Consider the following 23488-nt stretch of genomic DNA (forward strand, 5'->3'; position numbering starts at 1 on the left):
TGTAGAATTTCCAAAGCGGGGGTAAGAAGGGCATTCCACGCAAGACAGCTGTATATATAAAGATGTGGAGGGATTTTCATGGTACCTGGTGAGTTTGGCTTGACTAGGAGGTCACAATTTTTTTGGAAGTTTGTCCTAAGCAATAATAGCCAGGGGTTTAATATGCAGGTTTTATTATTTTTTCTTGAATACCAACTGAAATAAATATGTAACTTTTTCAAATCTTTATTTTTAAAGTAACCTCTACACCCAGCATGGGGCTGGAACTCATAACCTTGAGATCAAGAGTCTCGTGCTCTACCGACTGAACACACTTTATGTTCTTTTTTTCCTCCCTCCCTTCTTTCCTTTCTTCCTTCCTTCCCTTCCCTCCCTCCCTCCTTCCTTCCTTCCTTCCTTCCTTCCTTCCTTCCTTCCTTCCTTCCTTCCTTCCTTCCTTCCTTCCTTCCTTCCTTCCTTCTCAAGCAGGCTCTGTGCTGTCAGTGCAGAGCTCAATGTAGGGCTCAATTCTATGAGAATAGAATTGATTTCTTGAGCTGAAATCAAGAGTCAGATGCTTTAACTAATTGAGCCACCTAGGCTCCCCACCCCCCATATCCTTTTTTAACCAAATTATACAGACACATAGTTTAAAGAGGTAACAAGTATTAATAAGGTCTTATATGAAAACAGAAGGCAGGGGCACCTGGGTGGCTCAGTCGGTTAGGCGTCTGACTTTGGCTCGGGTCATGATCTCACTGCTTGTAGGTTCAAGCCCCGCATCGGGCTCAGTGCTGACAGCTAGCTCAGAGTCTGGAACCTGTTTTGGATTTTGTGTGTGTGTCTCTCTCTCTCTGACCCTCCCCTGCTCATGCTGTATCTCTCTCTCTCTCTCTCTCTCTCTCTCAGAAATTAAAAACAAAAACAAAAACAGAAGGCAGTCCATCACCCTCGTCCCCCATTTCCACTTTCCCTGAGGCACCTATTTTCAATTCTTTCAGCTGACTGTATTTTACATTTATCTCCATTATCTCTTAAGTAGTATGCTTGTTTGCCATTTCTTGATGTTTCAGTTTTAAGCACTATCTCTTGATTTTCTACTGAGGGAGATAAAGTTTTAACTCTCTCCATCACACGCCTCACCATCCACTAATCCCACCTCCCCCAATGGCCAGCAGAATTTTGGTTGGTTCTGTACTCACTGTGTACATTAATATATGTAAGCTACGATTACTTTTCCTGTTTTGTACAACTTACTGTTTTCCCCAGTTAATAATTGTCCTGTTCTGTCACTTGCTTTAGTTTTTATGTATCCCACTGTCCACCAGTTTTCTAAATCTCTTCCCAAAATGTTCACACACATCAGGTGCCTCAGGTTGGTATCTCTGGGGGCGGACGGGGAGATATTCTTAGGGATCAAAAGCTAGGCACGGAAGTGGGTGGAAGCAGGATTGGGCAGAGGGAGATGTGGGACTTAGGTGAGGCCTGGCAAAGCCTCCCACAACGTGGCAGGGAGCTTCCGAGCAAGCGTTGCCCACCGGAGTGTCCCAAGAGCGACTGAAATGGTCAGGCCCTGAGACCCTGCCTGGCTCAGTCACAGCGTGGAGGCTGTCCCAGGGAAGGATGCTGTCCTGGACAAGGCCACTCCGCATCTGGGGCTGACCCTGAAGGAGCCGACAGCTGGAAGTCGTCTGCTGTCTACACCCCCCACTGCTGGGCAGCAAGCCTTCCCTTGAAGTGGGCTCTGGGGACAGGTCTCTATCACGGTCTACCACTTCGTGTGTTCTGTAAGTTCATCCCCTTGAGGAAACTTCTCTAGGAGTCTTTCTGGAACTTTCTGTTCCAATCGGGAGTGTTTTCTTTGGTCAACAGTTATCACTCTGGGCAGGGAAAGATCTGGATTTTGTAGGGTTTCAAGCTTTAAAGTTTATGAAATCTGGGGGCTCTTAAAAAAAGAATACAAAACTAGGCATAATTTATTTAGATTGATAAGATAAACCAATAAATTCCTGGAGCTTCGAATCCCCTGAACACTCAGGACCTTTTCTTCTGAGATCTCATCAGGCAATCTAGCGGAAATGCTTTCTCATTACAGCTTGGCTTCTGCTGACCACCCAGAACCCTCTACAACCCCCAGCACTCACAGGGCCCTAGACAGAGCCTGTGCAGGAGCCTGGAGCTTAGGGTATGGGAGCTTCTCAGGAAGTTCTTCTCTGATCCTGGGATCCTTGCAATCATCCCAGGGACTCCACTCACCTCACACCTATATTGGGGTCCCTGCGATCACTTCTTTCTTGATTTATTCCATCCTCTTGCAGGAACACTCATTTGAATAGTTTCTTGGGAAAGGGTGTGGGAAGTGACATTTTTGAGACCTTGTATGTTTGGAAATATCTTCATTTTCCTTTCACCCTTAATAATTTGGCTGGGTACAGAATTTTTTTTTTTTTACATTTATTTTTGAGACAGAGAGAGACAGAGCGCAAATGAGGGAGGGGCAGAGAGAGAGGGAGACACAGAATCTGAAGTAGGCTCCAAGTTCCAAGCTGTCAGCTCAGAGCCCAACGTGGGGCCCGAACCCACGAACTGTGAGATTATGACCTGAGCTGAAGTCAGACGCTTAACCTACTGAGCCACCCAGGTGCCCCCAGAATATGTATTTTAAAACACCTTTTAGGGGCACCTGGGTGGCTCAGTCAGTTAAGTGTTCTACTCTTGATTTTGGTCCAGGTCATGATCTCACAGTTTGTGGGCTCAAGCCACATGTCAGGCTCTGCACTGATAGCACAGAGCCTGCTTGGGGATTCTCTCTCTCTGTCCCTCCCCTGCTTGTGCTCTGTCACTTGCTCTCTCAAAATAAATAAACTTTAAAAAAACACTTTTTAGGGGCGCCTGGGTGGCATAGTCGGTTAAGCGTACGACTTTCGCTAAGGACATGATCTCACGGTTCGTGGGTTCGAGCCCCGCGTCGGGCTCTGTGCTGACTGCCAGCTCAGAGCCTGGAGCCTGTTTCAGTCTGTGACTCCCTCTCTCTCTGACCCTCCCCTGCTCACTCTCTCTCTCTAGAAATAAATAAATAAATAAATAAACCTTAAAAAAATTAAAAAAACACTTTTTAGAACAGTGCTTGGCACATAATAAGTACTATACGAGTTTTGCTATTACTATTATAAAAAATTCTAGTTGGAGATTATTTTCTTTTAGTGTTGTTACTAAGAAGTTCAAGGGCATCCTGATTCCTGATGCTTTGTATGGAATGTCTTTTCCACTTTGGAAGGTGTAGGATCTTCTCTTTTTCTCCGGGGTTCTGACAGTTCACAACACTATCTTGATACTGATGTTTTCATCCATACACTGAGCACTTTGGAGATAGCTTTCCTTTTTTTTTCTTTTCTTTTTTAAATGTTTATTCATTTTTTGAGAGAGAGAGAGAGAGAGAGAGAAACACCCAGAGCACAAGCAGGGGAGGGGCAGAGAGAGAGGGAGACACAGAATCCAAAGCAAGCTTCAGGCTCTGAGCTGTTAGCACAGAGCCCGACACAAGGCTCGAACCCACTGACCACGGACCCTGAGATCATGACCTGAGCCAAAGTCAGATGCTTAACTGACTGAGCCACCCAGGCGCACCTGTTCTTTTCTTTTTTTTTTTTTTAATTTTTTTAAATGTTTGTTTATTTTTGAGAGACAGAGCATACTCAGGGGAGGGGCAGAGAGAGAGGGAGACACAGAATTCGAAACAGGCTCCAAGCTCCAAGCTCCCACCTATCAGCATAGAGCTGGATGTGGGGCTTGAACTCACTCTATGTGTGTGTGTGTATGTGTATATACATATACTTTGTATATACACATACACACACACGTCTTCTTTGTCCATTCATCACTCGATGGACATTTGGGCTCTTTCCATAATTTGGCTATGGTAGATAATGCTGCTATAGACATCGGGGTGCATTTGCCCCTTCAAATCAGCGTTTTTGTAACCTTTTGTAAATATCTAGTAGTACAATTGCTGGGTTGTAGGGTAGTTCTATCTTTAACTTTTTGAGGAACCTCCATACTGTTTTTAGGGTGTCTGCAGCAGTTTGCATTCCCACCAACAGTGCACGAGGACTCCCTTTTTTCACATCCTCACCAACATCTGTTATTTCCCGTGTTGTTGATTTTAGCCACTCTGACACGCGTGAGGTAGTATCTCACCGTGGTTTTGACATTTCTGATCTTGAAGCAGCTTCCAGACTCTTCCTATTTCAAACCCCCTACATTTAAACAGGTACCTGTTGGGGGGAGTCTGTTTTCCTTCTTCCCCACATCCAGCTTAGGCTAAGGTTTCCTTGCATTTGCTGTGTAGTTACCGCCCAACCGTCTGTTTTCCAGCTTCCCAATGCTACGCTCTGGTCTCTTCCTTCATCATCCTCCTCTTAGTGAGTTTGTACCTTAAACAAAATCTCTTTACTGTAGCTTTGGTGGGGTTGTGGGAGGGCATGACATTAGATACATATATTCAATCTGCTGTAATTTTCAGAGCTTCCATTTTTCCTAAACCAGTAAGCAGGTTAATAATTACAGACTGAGAGCTGTGGAGGGAAACAAACCTGGGGCCAAGATGAACACAGGAGGCAGGACAACTCAGACTTAAGAAACACAGATTTGTGTTTTCAAACTATATCCCTCACTCCTGTGAAGAGAGGAGGTCATCCGGGAACAAGTGTGCAGTCGGAGTGGGTGAGGAAGCCACTGTGAAGATCAAGGTGAATGCGGGGTCGTTTGCAATGGTGATGGCCATAGGGCTGGAAGGAGTTATTTGGGACGGGCGCCATGAAGCAGGCACGGCATCTGTTTTGTGCCCTGCTGTGTACATGTCCAGAGCTCACCAGTGTGCCTGGCTACCAGAGGACACTTTATAAAATATTTGTAAATGGACACTGTGGGGTGAGGGGGCGGTGAGAAAGGGAGGAGATGAAGACCCACCTGCAGGTTTCTCCTCGGTGTGGCGACCTTGGAGGCCAACTGTGGGTGGAGTGTGTGGCCAAAGGGAGCCACAGAGGTGTGGGAAATGACCAGGTGAGAGCGGGTCTTTACCTACACACAGGGCCAGTGTCACCATGCGCCTTTCCCTTCTGGCCTGTCTTCCATCACACCCTTTCCACTCTGGTCACTCCTGCTGCTGCCTGACACATCCTCTCCCCAGCCTCACCTCTTCTCCTCACCATTCCTCGCTCAACCCTGCCTCCCTCCCCCTTCTCCCCATCCCCACTGGCCCCAGTCTGATTCTTCAACCATATTCTCTTTCTGCAGACTCTTACTTCAGTTTCCAATTGTGTGGCCATTGGTGGAATTCCGTTTAATGTCAGATTCTGCCATAGAGTGTGAGTTTGCAAGGGAGGGAATCTGACTGTTTCGCTTGTCATTGTGACCCAAGCAGCTAGGACTGGGCCTGGCATGCAGAAGTGGCCTCAGCGAATTTTTTTTTAAAAATGGCTCTTGTGTTTTATTGAGATACAATGGACATAGAACATCAGATTGGTTTTAAGTGTACAACATAATGATTCAATACTTATATATATGACAAAATGATCTGCACAGTAAGTCTAGTTAACACCCATCACCACACATAGTTACAGTTTTATTTTTTTGTGATAACAGCTTTTACCATGTACTCTGTTGGCAACTTTCAAATATAGAGTACAGGATTGTTAACTATAGTCACCTGCTGTACCAACAATTATCGAAAGAACCTGATGAAAGTAAGTGTCATCTTGCAGAGACGGTGGGACAAAGAAGTTGAAGGGGAGACCATGGACAAGGTATGTGACCTGGGAGGGAGAGGGTACAGCCTGAGCAGAGGCGAGGGGCAGAAGTCCTGAGAGAGGAAGTGATAGGTCTCAGGGCCTGGTGGGACTTCAGTTGAATGAAGCCATCCCTGAGCCTTTGCTTGGTGCTGGGCCCTGGGCCTGCCCCTAAGCTCTGCAGGCTCGGGGCCATGTGAATGTCTGTAACTCTGGACTTGGTGGACTTGTAACTATGGGCAAATCATACCTGGTGAGGGCATCAGGGAGGGCTTCCTGGAGGAAGTTGCCCTGGTAATGGGTTTTGAAAGCTGAGGGGGACATGGCCAGGATGGGGGGAGTGATTTGAAGGCCTCCAAGGCTCTGAGTCTGGATGAGTGGGGCCACGGGCAGAGGTAGGGAACACGGGTTTCAGATACATGGATCAGTCCAGGATCTTGGAGGATGTGCAAGGACCTGTGAGGGCCCAAGTGAGAGGCAGGATGTGGCACACACCTCAGGCTCACTCTGGGCCACCGACACCAGGCTGTGGCGTTCCCATTCCCCACCTCAGTCCCAGCCCCTCCCTGGGTGGCCTGCCCTCATCTTTCACTCAGAAGCCTCCTCCCCTCACTGCAGCTCCCCTAGAAGCCCTCTAGGGCACAACTTTTGTGCTGGGCACTTTTGCAGACCTCCCTCTTACCCCTTGCATTTGGTCACCATCCCCAAATTTTAAAGATAGGAAAACTGGGGCACTGGGCTGGCTCGGTTGGTAGAGCATGCCACACTTGATCTTGGAGTTGTGAGCTTGAGCCCCACATTGGGTGTAGAGATTACTTAAAAGTAAATAAACAGGGGCGTCCGGGTGGCTCAGTTGGTTAATTGTCCAACTTCAGCTCAGGTCATGATTTCACAGTTTGTGAATTCGAGTCTTGTGTCGGGCTCTGTGCTGACAGCTCAGAACCTCGTGCCTGCTTTGGATTCTGTGTCTCCCACTCTCTCTACCCCTCTCCCAGTTGTGTTCTCTCTCACAAAAATAAGTAAATAAAACATTTAAAACAAACAAGCAGGGGTGCCTGGGTGGCTCAGTTGGTTGAGCGTCCAACTTCAGCTCAGGTCGTGATCTCACTGTTCATGAGTTTGGGCCCCGTGTCAGGATCTGTGCTGACAGCTTGGAGCCTGGAGCCTGCTTCAGATTCTTTCCCTGTCTCTTTGCCCCTCCTCTGCTCTCTCTCTCTCAAGTATAAAAAATAAAACATGAAAAAATTTTAAAACAAATAAATAAGGTATAACTGAGCTCACAGAGGAGAAGTGACTGCCCACAATTAGTAGAAGTGATCAGAGAGTTAAATCTGGGTCTACTGACTCTGGGGCCTACTCTCCTCACTGTGCCCCAAAGGCCAGGCAGGCAGGAAGCCTGGGGGATCAAGGGTGCTTCTCATAGCCAAAGCTCTGGGTGCCCTGGAGGCGGGGGGTTCATGTTGTACTTCACAGAAGAAGTAAGAGCCTGAGAGACAGTGCCACACAGTGGTTAGAAGGATAGACCTAAGGGCCAGAGTGCTTGGGTTCCAGTCAGATCTGTTGCCTCCTATACCTCAATTTTCCCTTCTGCAAAATGGGATGATAATAGTACCTACCTTATTTGGGTATTGTGGGGATTAAACGAGGCAAAAAGAAAACATTAGGTAAGTGTTATTATCTCCTTTCTTGAGATAATAATTATCTCCTTTCCCTCTGCTCAGTGGGTATCTGCTGTTTCTCGTACCCTGGTCAGTGGTCATCACCAGGGCGTGGGGGTTTCCTCTCTGCTCTAGCCTGGAGCAGGAGGAAGAATAATTTCTTACCTCCATTTTATTAATGAGGAAGCCAGGCCTCGGAGAGGTCATACAGTCAGGGACAGAGCCAGGATTAGAACCGAGGCCTGCCCAAACCCCGCGCCTGGTGTTTTTCCACTGCACCAGTGTCCCAGCATGCTCTGACTCCCTGTGGGCAGGATGGGAGTGCTTCCTTTACTAGGAGACCCCAGTGCTCTTTTTCCAGGTCTAAGGTATGCATAAAACTCCTTATCCTCAGGAATGAGGTCCAACCCCTCCCACATCTGCAGCGCTGGGCCAGAGCCCTGCCCACACCACTGTAGCTCAGGAGCAACTGACAGACGTGCCATGGCCCCATCCCACTGGACCCTGGGGATGTCTAGATGTGGGCAGTCCGGGCACAGAAGGCAGGCCCAAGCTGATAGGAAGAGTGGACCATGGGTTTACATTCAGCTCTGTCGCAAGTTTACTAGGTGACTAGATCACTTCATTTCCCTGAGCCCCGCATCGTTCAGCCATCAAATGGGTGGAATAAAACATGTTATTAGGGCTCTTGCGAGATTATTGTCTTGAGTTTGGAGCCAGTAGGCACCCAGCACCTGTGTGTCGGGTGACCAACTGACTGATCAGATCCATATATTAGCACAGGGCCTGGCTTGGAAATGGTTGCGCTGAGAATTAGCTTCTTGGCACCTGGCCATGTCCTGTGCTGCCCCTTACATGCAGCCTCCTCTCCAGTCCTTCTGTCCTGCCTTGCAGGGTCCTCAGCCTGCCAGGTCACCCTATACACCGCAACCCTGTTTGTGATCTCTTTCCAGACAACCCTTCCCCCAGCTTCTGAATTTGTCCCATCTCTGGCCCTGCTTATGACCTCAGACCTAAAGCTTGTATCTTTTCAGCATCTTATATTCGCCCTCAACCCTAGTTCCTTTGTTCCCATAACACGTTATGTTTGGTTCCTGAATAGCACGCAGCAGTAAAGGCCAGGCTGAATCGCTTGTGAATACATTAGTACCATGCAGTACTGGCTGCCATGGTTGTCAGGGTGGTGGCACCTGTGGACATACTCAGAATTCAGATCCCAACTCGACCACTTATTTGCTCTGTGTTTTTGGGGAAATTATTTCACTTTTCTCTCCCTCAGTTTCCTCATCTATAAAATGGGATAATAATAATATGGACCTGATAGAGTTATAAGAAATTAGCAAGCTAGAAGGGAAGTTTGATAAGAGTGGGATTTGGGTCTGTTTTGTTCACTGCTATGTCACCACCAGTGCCTAGCCCAGTGCCTGACACAGATGTGCTACTCAACAAATATTTGGTGAACATCTGTGGAATGGTGAGGTAATGCATACAAGGTAGCGCTAGTGTCTAATAGAAAAACAGTGCAAGCCACTTATAATTTTAAGATTTCTAGTAGCCATGTTGAAAAAAAAAGTCAAAAGAAAAAGGTGAAATTAATTTTATAATATATATTTTATTTATATAAACTTTTATTTATTTAAACTTTTAAAAAGTTTTAATGTTTACTTATATTTGAGAGACAGAGTGTGAGTGGGGGAGGGACAGAAAGAAGGGGAGACACAGAATCCAAAGCAGGCTCCAGGCTCTGAGCTGTCAGCACAGAGACCAATGCGGGGCTCAAACTCAGACCACAAGATCATGACCTGAGCTGAAGTCGGACGCTTAACCAACTGAATCACCTAGGCCCCAATAATATATATGTTAACATAATGTATCTAAAATATCATTGCAACATGGAATCAATATAAAAATTATTACAGAGATTTTTTTTTTTAAGTAGTCTCTATGCCCAACATTGGCTCAATTTCATGATATTGAGATCAAGAGTCACATGCTCTACCGACTGAACCAGCCAGGCACCTCTGGGATATTTTGTTCTTTTTTTTTCCTATAAGTCTTTAAAATCTGGTGTGTACTTACACCTATACCACATTTCAGCTATATAACAATAATGTCGTAAGCTATGTCCTACCAAAAAATAAAGTTGTATTTAACAGACAAATATTTTTATTTTTAAATTTAAATAAAGAAATAAAATTTGGGGTGTCTGGGTAGCTCAGCTGAATAAGTGTCCGACCAGCCTAGGTCATGATCTCATAGTTTGTGAGTTCGAACCCCGCAGAGGGATCTCAGCTGTCAGCCTAGAGTCCACTTCAGATTCTCTGTCCCCTGCCCCCACTTGTGCTCTCTCTCTCAAAAATGGACATTAAATAGGAGTGCCTGGGTGGCTCAGAAGGTTAAGTGTCCGACTTAGGCTCAGGTCATGATCTCACAGTTCATGAGTTCAAGCCCATGTCAGGCTCTGTGCTGACAGCTTGGAGCCTGGAGCCTGCTTTGGATTCTGTGTCTCCCTCTCTTACCTTGCTCACACTCTGTCTCTCTCTCAAAAATAAATAAACATTAAAAAAATTTTAATAGACATTAAATAAATAAAATAATTAAGTAAACTTAAAATTTGGGTCCTCAGTAGTACCAGCCACATTTCAAAGGCTCAGGGGCCCCTGTGGCTATTGGCTACCAGGTTGGGACAGCACAGATACGAAGTGCCCAGGGGCACAAGTTAAGTTCCCAATGAAGTTCGGCCATTATTAGTGATCTGGAAGATGTCTGTACTTTCGGATGAGTGAAACAAGAAAGCCACTGAGCACTGTGTACAACATGATTTCACTTGTGCAAACAAAGAAAACCCCCGCCCCCAAACTATTTATATATGTTAAATATGTAACCCAGATGTTAACAGAAGCCTCCTCCCCTTATGAGAGCTCTAACCCCATTCCACAAGAGCAGCAGGAAAAAATGAGATGTGCCACAGATGCCCGCTCAGGAAAGTGGGCCCAGAACAATGGGAGGCCTTTGTGTTAGCTCCGAGAAGAGTCTGATGGGAGAGTCGGGGCACTGAATTGCTTGGGTTAGGAAAGGAGGAGAGTTTTAATTTCCTGAGTCAGGGAAGAAAGGACGAGGGTCAAGGTGGTGGAATGCATGGGGCCAGGGGCCAGGGAGCACCCCTCCCTGGGAAAGAGGATGGCTGAAAGGATATGAACCCATCACAGAGATGACGCTTAAAATTCTTTGCTACCTTGGGCACAGTGTGGACACTTCAGGGACCCCCAAGTCCTCTGTGAAGTCTTTTTGACTTCATGAGTTTTAGGGTAGAATCCAGAAAGAAGCTGAGCTTTTCATCTGGGTCAGGGCAGAAGCAAAGGCCAGGGACTGAGGAGACCAGACACATAAGGGTCCCCTTCTTTTTCCCCAATGCCATTCTTGGGACTCAAAGAGGTGACTTTCAACCTTCTATGATTCATGGAGGTGGAGGTAGGAGGCCAGCTCAGCCTGTCTGCTACATCTCAGAGGCAAAGGGACCTCAGAAGACATCTGGACTCCTCTGTTTGTAAATGCCCAGGAGAAAGCCTGGAAGGGTCCACATCAGCATGACGGTGGCTGCTTCTGAGAGGAGAGTGGGTTTGGAGAGGTGAAGGAGATTTTCACATTTGCCCTCTATATGTCTGTATTGAGTTGTTTCAAAAAATGTTTTCTTTTTTTTTTTAATTTTAAAATGTTTTTATTTATTTCTGAGAGAGAGAGAAAGACAGCATGAGCAGGGGAGGGTCAGAGAGAGAGTGAGATACAGAACGTGAAGCAGGCTCCAGGCTCTGAGCCAGCTGTCAGCACAGAGTCCGACGTGGAGCTCGAACCCACGAACCTTGAGATCATGACCTAAGCCGAAGCTGGATGCTCAACCGACTGAGCCACCCAGGCGCCCCTCAAAAAATGTTTTCATAGCGAGAAGGCAAGACCTTTATGTTTAGAAGGGAAGAAAAACACCGCCCCCGCACCTCCATCCCAGCCTACGCAAGGTGTCCATGGCTAGTGTGGAAAATTGAGAATGTGCAGGTAGGTAGGCAGGAATCAGAAGCAGAAGTCATTATTAACTCACTGCCTAGCAGTGACCACTTTCCCAGTCACCTCTGAAACTCTGGGGAAATGTCTGGCCTCTGGGCTGGCCCTCTGCAGTGCAGGCCCTATCAGGTCTCGCCATTTTCCCCCAGCCCCAGAGTAACCAGAGATGAGAGTAGCCAAAAAGGTTGTTTTGAGGCCCAGGGCTGTGAGGGGTCTTAGCCCTGTGCCTAAAGTGCCCTGGTGGAAAATGGGGCCTTTGCTTTAGCATGGGGCCTGCTGTGGGCCTTGGGGGCTATGCTGCTGGGAACATGGGAGCCCCTCCCCACCCCACCACACCCCCGTGGTACTGAGGCCCCTGCCTTCTCGTGGCATAGAGGTCAGGAGTTTGGTCAACTTACTGTGAGCAGGTTACTTAGGCTATTCCAGGCTTCAGTGTTCTTTTTATAAAATATGAGGGTTCAAAATGAGATAATGTATGCGATACACTTAGCACAAAGAAACCTTGGTAAGAATAAGGCTATTCTAAGAACCAGTCTTTGCTCTGCTAAACCCTCTAGCCCTAGTGAAGGAGGTGAGAGGAGATGAAGTTTTTTTCCTGTGAAATGCAGGGGAATGGGAGATGGAATTGCAAGGGCCAGTGTATGTCTGGTTGGAGCAGAAAGAGGCAGTTATCCGGGTCCCTGTCTTGGAGCAGTGGCACCAGCAGGAAGTTGGATACTTCCAAAAGTTGAGTGGTAGAAAATGGTGGGTAGTGCGGTGGCAGGTGGTAGCTTTAAAGGCTGGGACATATCATGGGGATCAGACCAGGGCGGAGGCAGGCGGGGCTTCTGGTCTCCACTCTGCCTTCGGTGTGGTCCAGGACACGCCACGGGGCCTCGGAATAGTGTGGAGGTTTCTGGCTCAGCCTTCCTTCAGGCTCAGCCCATCGAAGTTCAGATCTGGTTTAGCTGCTGGCCAACTATGTGATTTGGGGCAAGTTACTTAACACTCTGGTGCTTTAGTTCTCCCATCTGTAAAATGGGAGGCACGATGACACTAACTTGTTGTGAGAAGGAAATGTGATAAGTGAAGTAAATTACTTAGAGGGGCGCCAGGCTTGTAGTGAGGGCTGGCTAACGATGCAGACCTGCTGGTACTTCCTGTCTGTGTCATGGATGCAGCAAGTGACCCCTTGGGGGTTCTTTCTGGTTTTGGATCATCATCTCTTATGTCTGACCCAGCTTCTTAGAGGGCAATTTAGGACCAGCCCCCTCCTGTTCAGGCCCATCTGCACCCTGAAGAATGACAAAGCTCTTGAATCACTGAGAAAAGCATTCTCTACCCTCTGCATTTTTATGGGAAAATGAAGGGAATGTTTCTGCTATGGTCAGTCAGTAATGCTTCAGCTTTTCAGTCCAGAATCCAGTCCAGGTTCTGATGGTTTCCATTCACGTCTTCAAACCCAACTCCTTAATTCACACAGTAAATACTATCTGAGTATTTGCAGAACAGATTCATGGTTCACAGAGTGGGCCCTGGAGCCTGATGGGCCTGGACTGGAATCCTGGTTGGGCCACACTGGGTCTCCAAGGCCTAATTTCTTTACTTGTAGAATGGAGAAATTAATTCCCACTTCTCAAGTTAATGTGAGGATAAAACCAAACCATCTATTGAATCATTTGGGGCTGGATTTTGGTAGTTCTAGAGTTGGCTGGGCAGCTATCTCAGGCACTTTCTTTCTGCTTTGCCATCCTCAGTGTATTGACTTTATGATCCCAAAGAGGCTGCTGCAACCCCGAGCTTCACATCCTCATACAACACAGTCAAGCAGGAAGGCGGGGGTGGGGGCAGCAACAGCCCTTCTCCTCTAGAAACTCCTTTCTTTCCTCAATCTTTCTACAATTTTGGTGGGTACAAGAATCCCCTGAACAGCTTGTAAAGTCAGAGTCCTGGGCCCCTTCTCCGGAGATTCTCACCGCATGAGTCAGGGGCAGGGCTCAAGAACTGCATGCTAACAGGTTCACAGGGATGCTGAGGCACTGGCCCCAGAAGGAGTGGTGCCTTGCGTCTTACCCTGGTGCTAACTTTGGCCCTTGAGAAAGAAGAGGCTGAAGAATGGGTTAAAGTGCTGGTACTTTATTTGGAAGGTGCAAGTCCAGCGTGCCAAGGGCGAGGAAGGGGAGGTGCCAGCCCAGGGTGCCGAGGGCAAGGAAAGGAAGAGACAAAGCAATGCGATGTGGTGCATTATGTCCTGGCTACTGCTTCTCAACAAGCTGCAAAGAGACACAGTAGATCACTTAGCAAGTGGATTAATTGGTACAGAGACTTTTCTGGAAAAGTTGAACTTTTGGAGAAAAAGGGGAGGCAGTTAGCCTAGTTCCTTCCCTTTCCATCCACCATTTCCTATTTTGCAACGTTTATCTCTGGGAAGCTTATGTCTCCGCAGTTCTGGACTGAATTAGTCACTTGGCTGCCTCTGAGGAAGCCAGAGCTCATGTCCCTAGGAGTGGTGTTTCATCCAAGTGTGAAAATGGAGGTGTGACTTGATGCAGGTGAGGTCCGAATGAGAGCACTAATGAGGCAGTTGAGGAATCCATGGGAACCCATAGGATTGTTTCATTGCAGGTAGGTAGCAACGTGTTGGGTCCAAAGCAGACTTTATTTTATTTTTTTTAATTTTTTTTTTAATGTTTTATTTATTTCTAGGAGAGAGAGAGAGAGACAGCGTGAGCAGGGGAGGGTCAGAGAGAGAGGGAGTCACAGACTGAAACAGGCTCCAGGCTCCGAGCTGGCAGTCAGCACAGGGCCCGACACAGGGCTCGAACCCACGAACCGCGAGATCATGACCTAAGCGAAAGTCGGACGCTTAACCGACTAAACCACCCAGGCGCCCCCAAAGCAGACTTTAAAAAATTGAGCTGGAGCGCCTGAGTGGTTCAGTTGGTTGAGCGCCTGACTTTTGCTCAGGTCATGATCTTACAGCTTGTGAATTTGAACCCTGCATCGGGCTCTGTGCTGATAGCACAAAGCCTGGAGCCTGCTTCGGATTCTGTGTCTCCTTCTCTCTCTGCCCCTCTCCTGCTCAAACTCTGTCTCTGTCTCAATAATAAATAAAAACATTAAAAAAAATTTTTTTAATTGAGCCAATAGGATATATTGATGGATTGATAATGGAGTGTTAGAGAGAGGGAGAAATGAAGGGTTTGGTGGATGATGGTGTTTACTTAGATGGGGAAAGCTTGAGGGGAAGTTACCTTGTTAGGAAAATGAATTTTTTTGCCCATGTTAAGTTGGTGAAGTCTATTAAATGGTCTAACTCTAGATCAGAGGGGGAAGGTTCTATCTGGAGATCAGAATTTGAGTCACTATCATATACATGGTATTTAAAGTCAGAATACTAGGTGCGGACACCAAAGAAAAGAGGTTGGGTGAAGAGAGACATGAGTAGGGCGCCTTGGTGGCTCAGTCGGTTGAGTATCTGACTCTTGATTTTGGCTCAGGTCATGATCCCAGGGCTATGGGATCAAGCCCCATGTCAGTCTCCACCACTGAGCATGAAGCCTGCCTGCTTAATATTCTCTATCTCTCTCTGTCTCCTTTTCTCTCCCTCTCTCCTCTCCCTCACTCTCGCTCTCTCTCAAATTAAAAAAAAAAAGAAGAAACAGGAGAGACAAGACAGAAACTGACTCTGACAAGATGCATACCATTGGTGGCCTGTTTAACAGATGGGGGGGCAAAAGCCTCCTTACCTGGGTGAGTGGAGGAGAAAATGGAGGGTTGGAAGTGGTGATGGAGAATATGCTTCTTTGGGGAGCTTTGCTGTGAAAGGGAGAAAAGAAATGGAGTGGTGGCTCAAGAGAGCAAGGGGAAATGCTTTCAAGGTGTTTGCAGGTGGGGATGACCCAGCAGAGAAGAAATGGGCAAGGCAAGAAAGATGGGGACAGCTGTGTGTGGCTTTAATCTCAGAACTGAGAGGGATGGATTCAGATCACAAGTTGAAGGCTTGGACTTAGAGAAGAGAGGGGGTACCCCTGGAGTAGAAGGGGGTGTGGGGTGTGGGCACACTACACTGTAGGTAGTAGTAGAGGAAGGGGAAGACGAAGTCACTCCATTCTGTGTCTTCTAGAACTGAAGTTGGAGGGGAAGTCATCGAAGAGGGTGTTGGAGGCAAGAGAGAAGATGAAGGTGAGAAACAGGTTATCTGAGCAAGGAAAGGGGAGTATTTCAGGGACACGTGACAGGAGAGCTTGGTGGTGTCGAGGGCCCACTTGAAGTGCAGTCCTAACCATGGAGTGAGTCGGGATAGCATGCTGGTGGGTGCGGGTGCCGGTGAGGTGCCTTGAGTGTGAAGGAGAGGAGGGAGCAGAGTGTGGCTTAGAGCCGGGCAATGAAATCTGAGCTGAGCAAGAAAGGAAGTGAAGACGTGAGAGAAGAGGTGGCTGGTGGGGGAAAGATGAAGGGGTCGGGTCAGGGAGGCCGGAAGTGGTGATGGTTATGCTATAAAGGCAGTAATAATATAAAGTTGGTGCCACTGGACGAAAATACCTCTCAAAAACACAAAAATCGAACAGCTAAAAGAAAAACGAAAAGAGAAAAAAAAATACACAATGTAAGGACTTTATATAAAAGACAAAGAATACGTGTAAATATAACACGGAACAGCATGATGGGTCGAGGCCAAACCTAGTTATCATTTGTGCTGCTGTGAAAGAATTGAGGAACATCTATGCCTCTCCAGAACGCACTGTTGAGTGAATAAGGAGGGTGGAGAAATGAATTGTATGCTCCCCTTATAGAATAAAGGGGAACTATACCACGTAAATCTGTTTAAATTTAAAAAAAAAAAAAAAGCTTGGGATGATTAAATCAAACACAACAGGCCACTAAATGGGAAGGGAGGGTTTAAGGTGGAGGACAGAGGAATAGAAATTAGACTCTGAATCGATCTTGTTTTGTAGATTAGACTTGGAACTATGTCAATAGTTTACATAATTAAACTAAAAGAAAATTTTTTTTAATTCTATAAGGAAATGCAAGTTGACATTTTCTCATTTCTGAGTTCTATAGAAAGGATATATTTGCATATAGATTTCCAGGTGTAACTTAGCTTTGCTCATGTGTCATAGAATGCTTTACAGGAATATTCTCACAGTGAGATATCACAATTTCATTATTGAGGGCCGCACGTGGTGCTTTGACTCCCACCATTCCCTTGGCGTTAACCCCCAAAGTGCAGCAGGACGCTGGTGAGCTGCACGAAGTATGGAATTTTCACAAATTTGCGTGTCATCCTTGTGTAGGGGACATGCTAGTCCCCTCTGCAGCGTTCCAATTTTAGTATACGTGCTGCTGAAGAGAGCACAAAAATTCTTAAAAATGGAAAAATAAGGGATGCCTGGGTGGCTCAGTCAGTTGGGCCTCCGACTTAGGCTCAGGTCATGATCTCATGATTCGTGAGTTTGAGCCCAGCATTGGGCTCTGTGCTGACAGCTCAGCACCTGGAGCCCGCTTCAGATTCGGTGTGTGTGTGTCTCTCTATCTGTGCCCCTCCTCTGCTCACACTCTGTCCCTGTCTCTCAAAAATGAATAAATTAAAAAAAAAATTAATGGAAAAATAAAACAGGTAGGTTAATATAAATGTGCATCCAGTTAGTAAGCCACACAGAGAGGAACTATAGTATGTTTCAAACACAGTGAACTCCCAGTATCAGGCTAGAAGGAACTATCCCCAAAACAAAGAATTACAAACAAAACCTTAAACTCCCTTTTGTTATTCTGATACTGTTGTGTGATATGGGCTTCACACCTGAATAACTGGGATGATCTAATGTCACAATTCAGGGTACAGATGAGAACCGGGATTCTCAATGTTGAAGAAAAAATATGTAAGATAGAAGAGTTAAGAAAAAGTTCTTAAGTCTTCAAGTTGAATAGAAAGTATGAATGTGTTTTATCTTAAAAAGAAAATGGGTCCTAGCATTGTATTCCAAAGGCCTAGAAAGGTTGACCAACACAGCAGCAACGGCATTCTAGAGCCTAGATTTTAGTCTTGCGATGCCATTCACCACCAAAGGGAAGCCAGGATTTTGTTTTTTTTCTTAGAAATAGCGGACTCCAGGTCTGGAGCAGAAGATACACAAGATAAGTCTGGAACATCCTATCATACTAGATAACAACAAAGTTACCAAATGCTACTAACTACCAAAAGGGCTGTATCAGAAGGACTCAGCAGCCACTTGAAGAGGCCCCCCACTGGACAAAAATATGAACAATTTGAGCATCGTTAAGTTTAATAAACGCAATGAACTCAAACACATAAAATATGTTTAATTCAGTGATCATGATACTTAACAATGCTAAACACAACAGCCCACTGGTCACTTTTGGAGGATGCTAGTAAACGAACTCATTAGTTTGAAAACTGGCCAAAGACTTGGGCCTTCTTTCCTCTTTTTCCAGTATGAACTCCAAGATAACCAAATGGCAGACAAGGAAAAGTTTCTCTTTACAGCCATATTTCGGGGACTGTATGAAGAAGGAATGGTAGAACTAGAATATCATCAGTTTGCAACCCTTTATGAGTTAATGACTCTAGGTATTAAGCTTCAGTGGCCTACAACATATAGAGACACATACGATGGATCTCCTGATGAAAGCATACAAACTGTGAAGTTTTCTTACCACTATATCTGAATCCAATCACACCTCTGGATCTATTCCTATAGGAATACAAGAGATTAAGAAACCTGTTAAATGAAACCAGAGATATAATAGCAAAATCCAGATTGGGAAACAGAGATGGACGGAAACTACAGGCTCCAAGAGATTACAAGAATATACCAGCTACTTACAAGATAGCCCTGTTTGGATTCTCATTCAAACAAAAATACTGAGAAGGCAGTTAGAAATTTGAGAATTTAAGTATCTCATAATATTAAGGAGTTGATATTAATTTTTGGTATGTTAATGGTATTATGTTTTAGAAGTTCCTATCCTTTAATGGATATGGTATGTCACCTTATGGTAAAGAGGAGGAGCCAGTGTTATAAATTAAGCAAAATTAGCTATGTATGAGTTGATACTTGCTGAGGGTATGTGATAGGTACATGGGATTTTGTGGTCTTTTATATATACATATATACATATATATATACACACACATACATAAGACAGTAAAAAACCCAATTTTCATTTATTTTTTTAAGTTTATTTTGAGAGACAGAGATAGAGAAAGCGCCTGCGGGAGGGAGAGAGAGGGAGAGAGGGAGAGAGGGAGAGAGGGAGAGGGAGAGAGAGAGAGAATCCCAAGCAGGCTTCCCACTGTCAGTGCAGAGCCTGATATGCGGCCTGAACTCACAAACCGTGACATGATCTGAGCCAAAACCAAGAGTCAGACACTTAACCGATTGAGCCACCTAGGTTCCCTAGGTTTTGTTGTCTTATTCTACTTTTGCACGGATCTGAAATTTTCCGTGACAAAAAAAATAAAATTTCCCAAAGTCAAGTCACCATGATTTAGGCTTTCACAGGAAATGTGTGATGGTGGGGAGAGGGAAGTATCTAGGGTAACTTTCAAGTTTCTTGCTCAAGGAAAGGAATGGGTGGTGGTGTCTTACCAGATCTAGGAAAAGTAGGAGAGGTGGGCTTGCGAACAAGAGGAGTTCCATTTTGATCATGTTGATCTGGGGTGCCTGTGGTATATCTGGGTGGGACTGCACAGAAGGTTGGTGGAACTACTCAAGAGAGATGTGGGCAGGGAAGGAAAATGTGAGTCACTGGATGACATCACAGGGAGAAACTTTAGAGAAGGGCATGCAAAGGGGTTTGAGGAGTGGTCAACTAGACAAACAGTATCTTAGAAACTGGAGGGCCCCAGAGAGGTGTAAGAACAGCTTTTATATATATACATTAATGTTTATTTTGAGATAGTAGAGAGAGAATATGCATGAGTGGGGAGGGGCAGAGGGAGAGAGAATCCCAGGCAGGCTCTGTGCTGCAGCACAGAGCTGGATGCAGGGCTCAATCTCATAAATCATGAGATCATGACCTGAGCCGAAATCAATTCAGATCTTTAACTGACTAAGCCACCCAGACGCCCCTAGGACAGTTTTTTTTTTTTTCTAAGTTGACTCTTATTTAAATATAATTTACTGTCAAGTTGGCTAACATACAATGTATACTGTGTGCTCTTGGTTTTGAGAGTAGATTCCTGCGGTTCATCTCTTACATACAACGCCCACTGCTCATCCCAGCAGGTGCCCATCACCCATTTTCCCCTCTCCTCCACCCTCCCATCAACCCTGTTTGTTCTCTATATTTAGAATTTTTCATGGTTTGCCTTCCTCCCTCTGTTTATATCTATTTTCCCCCCTTCCCTTTCCCCATGGTCTTCTGGTAAGTTCCTCAAGTCGAACAGCTTTTAAGAGGAGGGAACAGAGTCCTAACTCACACTGTTACAAAAATTAACTCAAAATGCTTTCAGACTTAAGAACTAAAATTACTTAAAACTCTTAGAAGACACAGGTTTAAATAATCTTTATGACCTTGGACTGAGTAACAGATTTAGATAGGACACCAAAGCACAAGCAATCAAAACCTAGGTAAACTGGACTTCACCAAAACTAAAAACTGCTTTGTGTCAACTAACACTATCAAGTAAGTGAAGAAAACCCATGGAATGGGAGAAAACACCTGCAAATTGTAACTCTGGTAAGAATCTGGTATCCAGAATATATAAGGGGCTCCTGGCTGGCTCAGTTAGTAGAGCATGTGTGCCTCTTGATCATGGGGTGATGAGTTCAAGCCCCATGTTGGGCATTAAGTTTACTTAAAAAGAAAAAAAGGGGGAGGGGCATGGGCACCTGGGTGGCTATTGGTTAATCGTCTGACTCATGATCTCAGCTCAGGTCATGGTCACACAGTTACGGTTTGTGAGATCAAGCCTCATGTTGGGCTCTGCACTAACAGCATGGAACCTGCTTGAGATTCTCTCTCCCTCCCTCTGCCCCTCCTAGCTCATGTGCACATGCTTTCTCTTAAAATAAATACACATTTAGGGGGGGAAAAAGGGCAAAGGATTTGAACACTTAAAGAAAGTTAACAAAACGTCCAATAAACATGGAAAGATGCCCCATGTCTTAGGATTAGGAAAATACAAATCAAGGGGTGCCTGGGTGGCTCGGTCAGTTAAGCATCTGACCCTTGGTTTCAGCTCAGGTCAAGATCTCAGTTTCGGGAGTCTGAGCTCCACATCGGGCTCTGCTCTGGCAGCACAGAGCCCCCTTGGGATTCTCTCCCTCCCCCACTTGCACTATCTGTCTCTCTCTCTCTTGGAATAAACAAACTTCAAAAAAAAAAAAAAGGAAAATGCAAATCAATGCTACGCTAAAATATCACTTCATACCCACCCTGATGCCTATAATAAAAAAAAAAAAAAGGGAAAATATGTGATGAGAATGTAGAGAAATTGGAACTTTCATACACTGCCGGTGGGCATGTAAAATGGTAAAGCTGCTGTGCAGAAGTGGTCTGGCTGTTCCTCAAAAAATTAGAGATTCAAGACCCAGCATTTCTATTCCAACGTGTAATAAGCCTACAAGAACTGAAAATGCTATGTCCACAAAAAAATCTGTACACAATATAACAGTATTCTAAACAGCCCTAATGTGGAAACAACCAGAATGCTGTCAACTGATCAATGAATATATAAAATACGGGCCAGGTTTTTCCCCCGCTATCCAAAAGTAGAGCATTCCCGTGAAACCTTTAAGCCAAATGGTACAAAGTGAAGCAATTACCATTCATTTTTTGGAAACCTTTTTGAGCTTTCCCAGACCCCAAAAATAACATCTCTTCGACTCTTCTAAAACCTTAGGATACTCTTGGTAATGGAAACTCAGGATGAACGGAGAAAAGCAGAGATGCCCACACAGCTTGAAGATGTAACAGCGGTTTGATGCAGAGCGTAGTTTCTGGAGAAGGAGACTGGCAGGGCCACCGTGCTCAGGGCGAGCACTGCCTGGAGAAGCGCTCACGGCAAAACCAACACTCAACACGCGATTTCCACGTTTTTGCTTTTTTTTAGGTCCTTTGTAAAAGCAAAGCGACATACTGTGAACTTTTAAAAAGTGGGAGATACATCCATAAAGTGAGTATATGACAAATAGAACAGAGTGCGTGCTATAACACAGATGCACCTCAACAACCCTCTGCTAGGGTGCCAGTCACCAGATTACAGTCTAGGATTCCCGTTAGAAATGTCCAGAACAGGGTATAGAGACAAAGTAGATTGGCAGTTGCCTGGTCCAGGAGGGGGAATGGGAAGTGATTGTTAAATATGGGGTTTCTTTTTCGAGTGAGGAGTATTCTGGAATTAGTGTTGATTGTGGCACAACCTTGTGAACATCCTAAAAACCACTAAATCGTGTGCTTTAAAGAGGTGAGTTTTTAATGTGGATTTTATTTTCACTCTGGGCTTGTGCTCAGCAGTCAGATGCTGCAGTGAAGCCAGGCTGGGGGTGGCGACTGTCCACTCACTGCCCCTGCCCTCTTCTGTCATCTACCCCTCCCCTGCTGAAGTCCAGTAACTGGCTGAATCCGACACAAATTGTGGCCTCGGCCCTCTTGCCGTGATTGGCTTGGGAGTAGGCACGCAATCCAGTTCTGCCCCAGGAAACTCAGGGTGCGGAGGGGGTTCCGGGAGATAACTCAATATTTTCAGGACAAACAGGTCTTCTGCCTCTGGATGCTGTAGTGTCAAGTTGAGGCCCAGGGCAGGGGACAGGTGGCTTGGAGGCCTTGGGAGGCGAGGTGGCTGGACAATGTGCTGAGGGCAAGAGGGCAGAAACCTTGGAAAGAACCAGCGGGGATCCTTAGGACCTCCCTACCTCAGGCCTTCTCGTAGGGAGACAGATGTTCCTCTTATTTAAAAGTCCAAAGCATCCATTCTAATACAGGTTATGTTGACAGCTCCCCAGGGATGGGATCAAAAGAGCATGGAGATGGGGCCAGGGGAAGGGAATCATTTTATTAGCGCACTATGACCAAACTTAGTTCAGGTCAAGGCTGGCATGGAGCATGGTGTTATGGTGCTCTTACATATCCTTACCATGTTCCCAGGCCTGGCTTCTTGGTTTTTAAGCTCAAGTACCCTCATGGTCCACAGCTAGTGAAGCCAAAGCAGCAAGCGTAGCCCATGAAAGAAAAATAAAGCTCAAGTTCACCCTACTCATCTTAATTTCTAGGTAACAAAAATAGAGGGTTACTACTGGGTTTAACTTCAGCCCGTCACTCCACATCTGGTTTAACTAGAAGATGCGGGTTGAGACCTATGCAAGATTAACACAAAGACTGTTAAGAGTATTTGGCTGAGCTCCTAGCATGGGCTATAGCTCAACACATTTTACTGAATATGAAATCCTACAAATATTGATTAAAGGAACCCGAACTGTGGCTTTCTCAAATTCTGCAACTTCTACTCAAAGACCAAGCTGCTGTACCCCTAACAGCGGTTACGTTCTACCCTAGAAAAGGATGCCTCCTGAATAAAAATTAGGATCTATAACCTAGGACCATTTTAGCAATAAAGAAAACAAGTGGCTGCAAACTGCCGAGGTGGACAAATTTTACTTTATCCAAAAGGCGCCTCCAAATAGAAGTCAGAAGTTATTTTTGAATAAAGCTGGGGAGGGGGAAGGGTTGAATCCTGAGTTTTGCTACTCATTCTACGTACACAGAACCCTGAACAAGGTTCTTCACCCGAGCTCATTTCCTCACTCATAAAAAAGTGTGTTAACACTTGCGTTACACAAGCATCCCAAGACTGAAGACTGGACATGATACACAAAAAAATTTTACCAAGAAAGAGCTTAATAGGATAGTTCTACCTTTTGGACTAAGGGGGTACACAAATCAAGTTGTTGTTGTTTTTTTACAGTCTCCAATTTACTTTATTTCCCCCAAACAACAGAGGTGACCACCCGTGAAAGTGAGTTCGAACTGCAAGCATCAATTTATCGTCTTGCTAGGTCA

At 45.6% G+C, this 23488-nt stretch overlaps 1 long non-coding RNA gene and 1 other non-coding gene across 3 annotated transcripts in view; one reads left to right on the forward strand and one right to left on the reverse strand.

Annotated features, from left to right (window-relative positions):
* The first annotated feature begins 5571 nt into the window (after positions 1-5571).
* Positions 5572-23488, forward strand: part of LOC120231136 — a 29858-nt gene continuing 11941 nt past the window's right edge. The window contains exons 1-5 of one of the 2 annotated variants that reach the window (XR_005528267.1): positions 5572-5783; positions 10889-11051; positions 15585-15643; positions 21333-21605; positions 22702-22819. This is a non-coding gene — a long non-coding RNA (uncharacterized LOC120231136). Of the gene's footprint in view, positions 5784-10888; positions 11052-15584; positions 15644-21332; positions 21606-22701; positions 22820-23488 lie in introns of those variants that run through there. The other variant, XR_005528266.1, reaches the window with a different exon arrangement.
* On the reverse strand, positions 16714-16820 carry LOC120233185. Its single transcript, XR_005528743.1, has one exon. It is a non-coding gene; the product is annotated as a U6 spliceosomal RNA (small nuclear RNA).

The sequence above is a fragment of the Hyaena hyaena genome, unplaced genomic scaffold (genome assembly GCF_003009895.1).
Source record: "Hyaena hyaena isolate Hyena2069 unplaced genomic scaffold, ASM300989v1 scaffold_3, whole genome shotgun sequence".
Taxonomy (NCBI): Eukaryota; Metazoa; Chordata; class Mammalia; order Carnivora; family Hyaenidae; genus Hyaena; species Hyaena hyaena.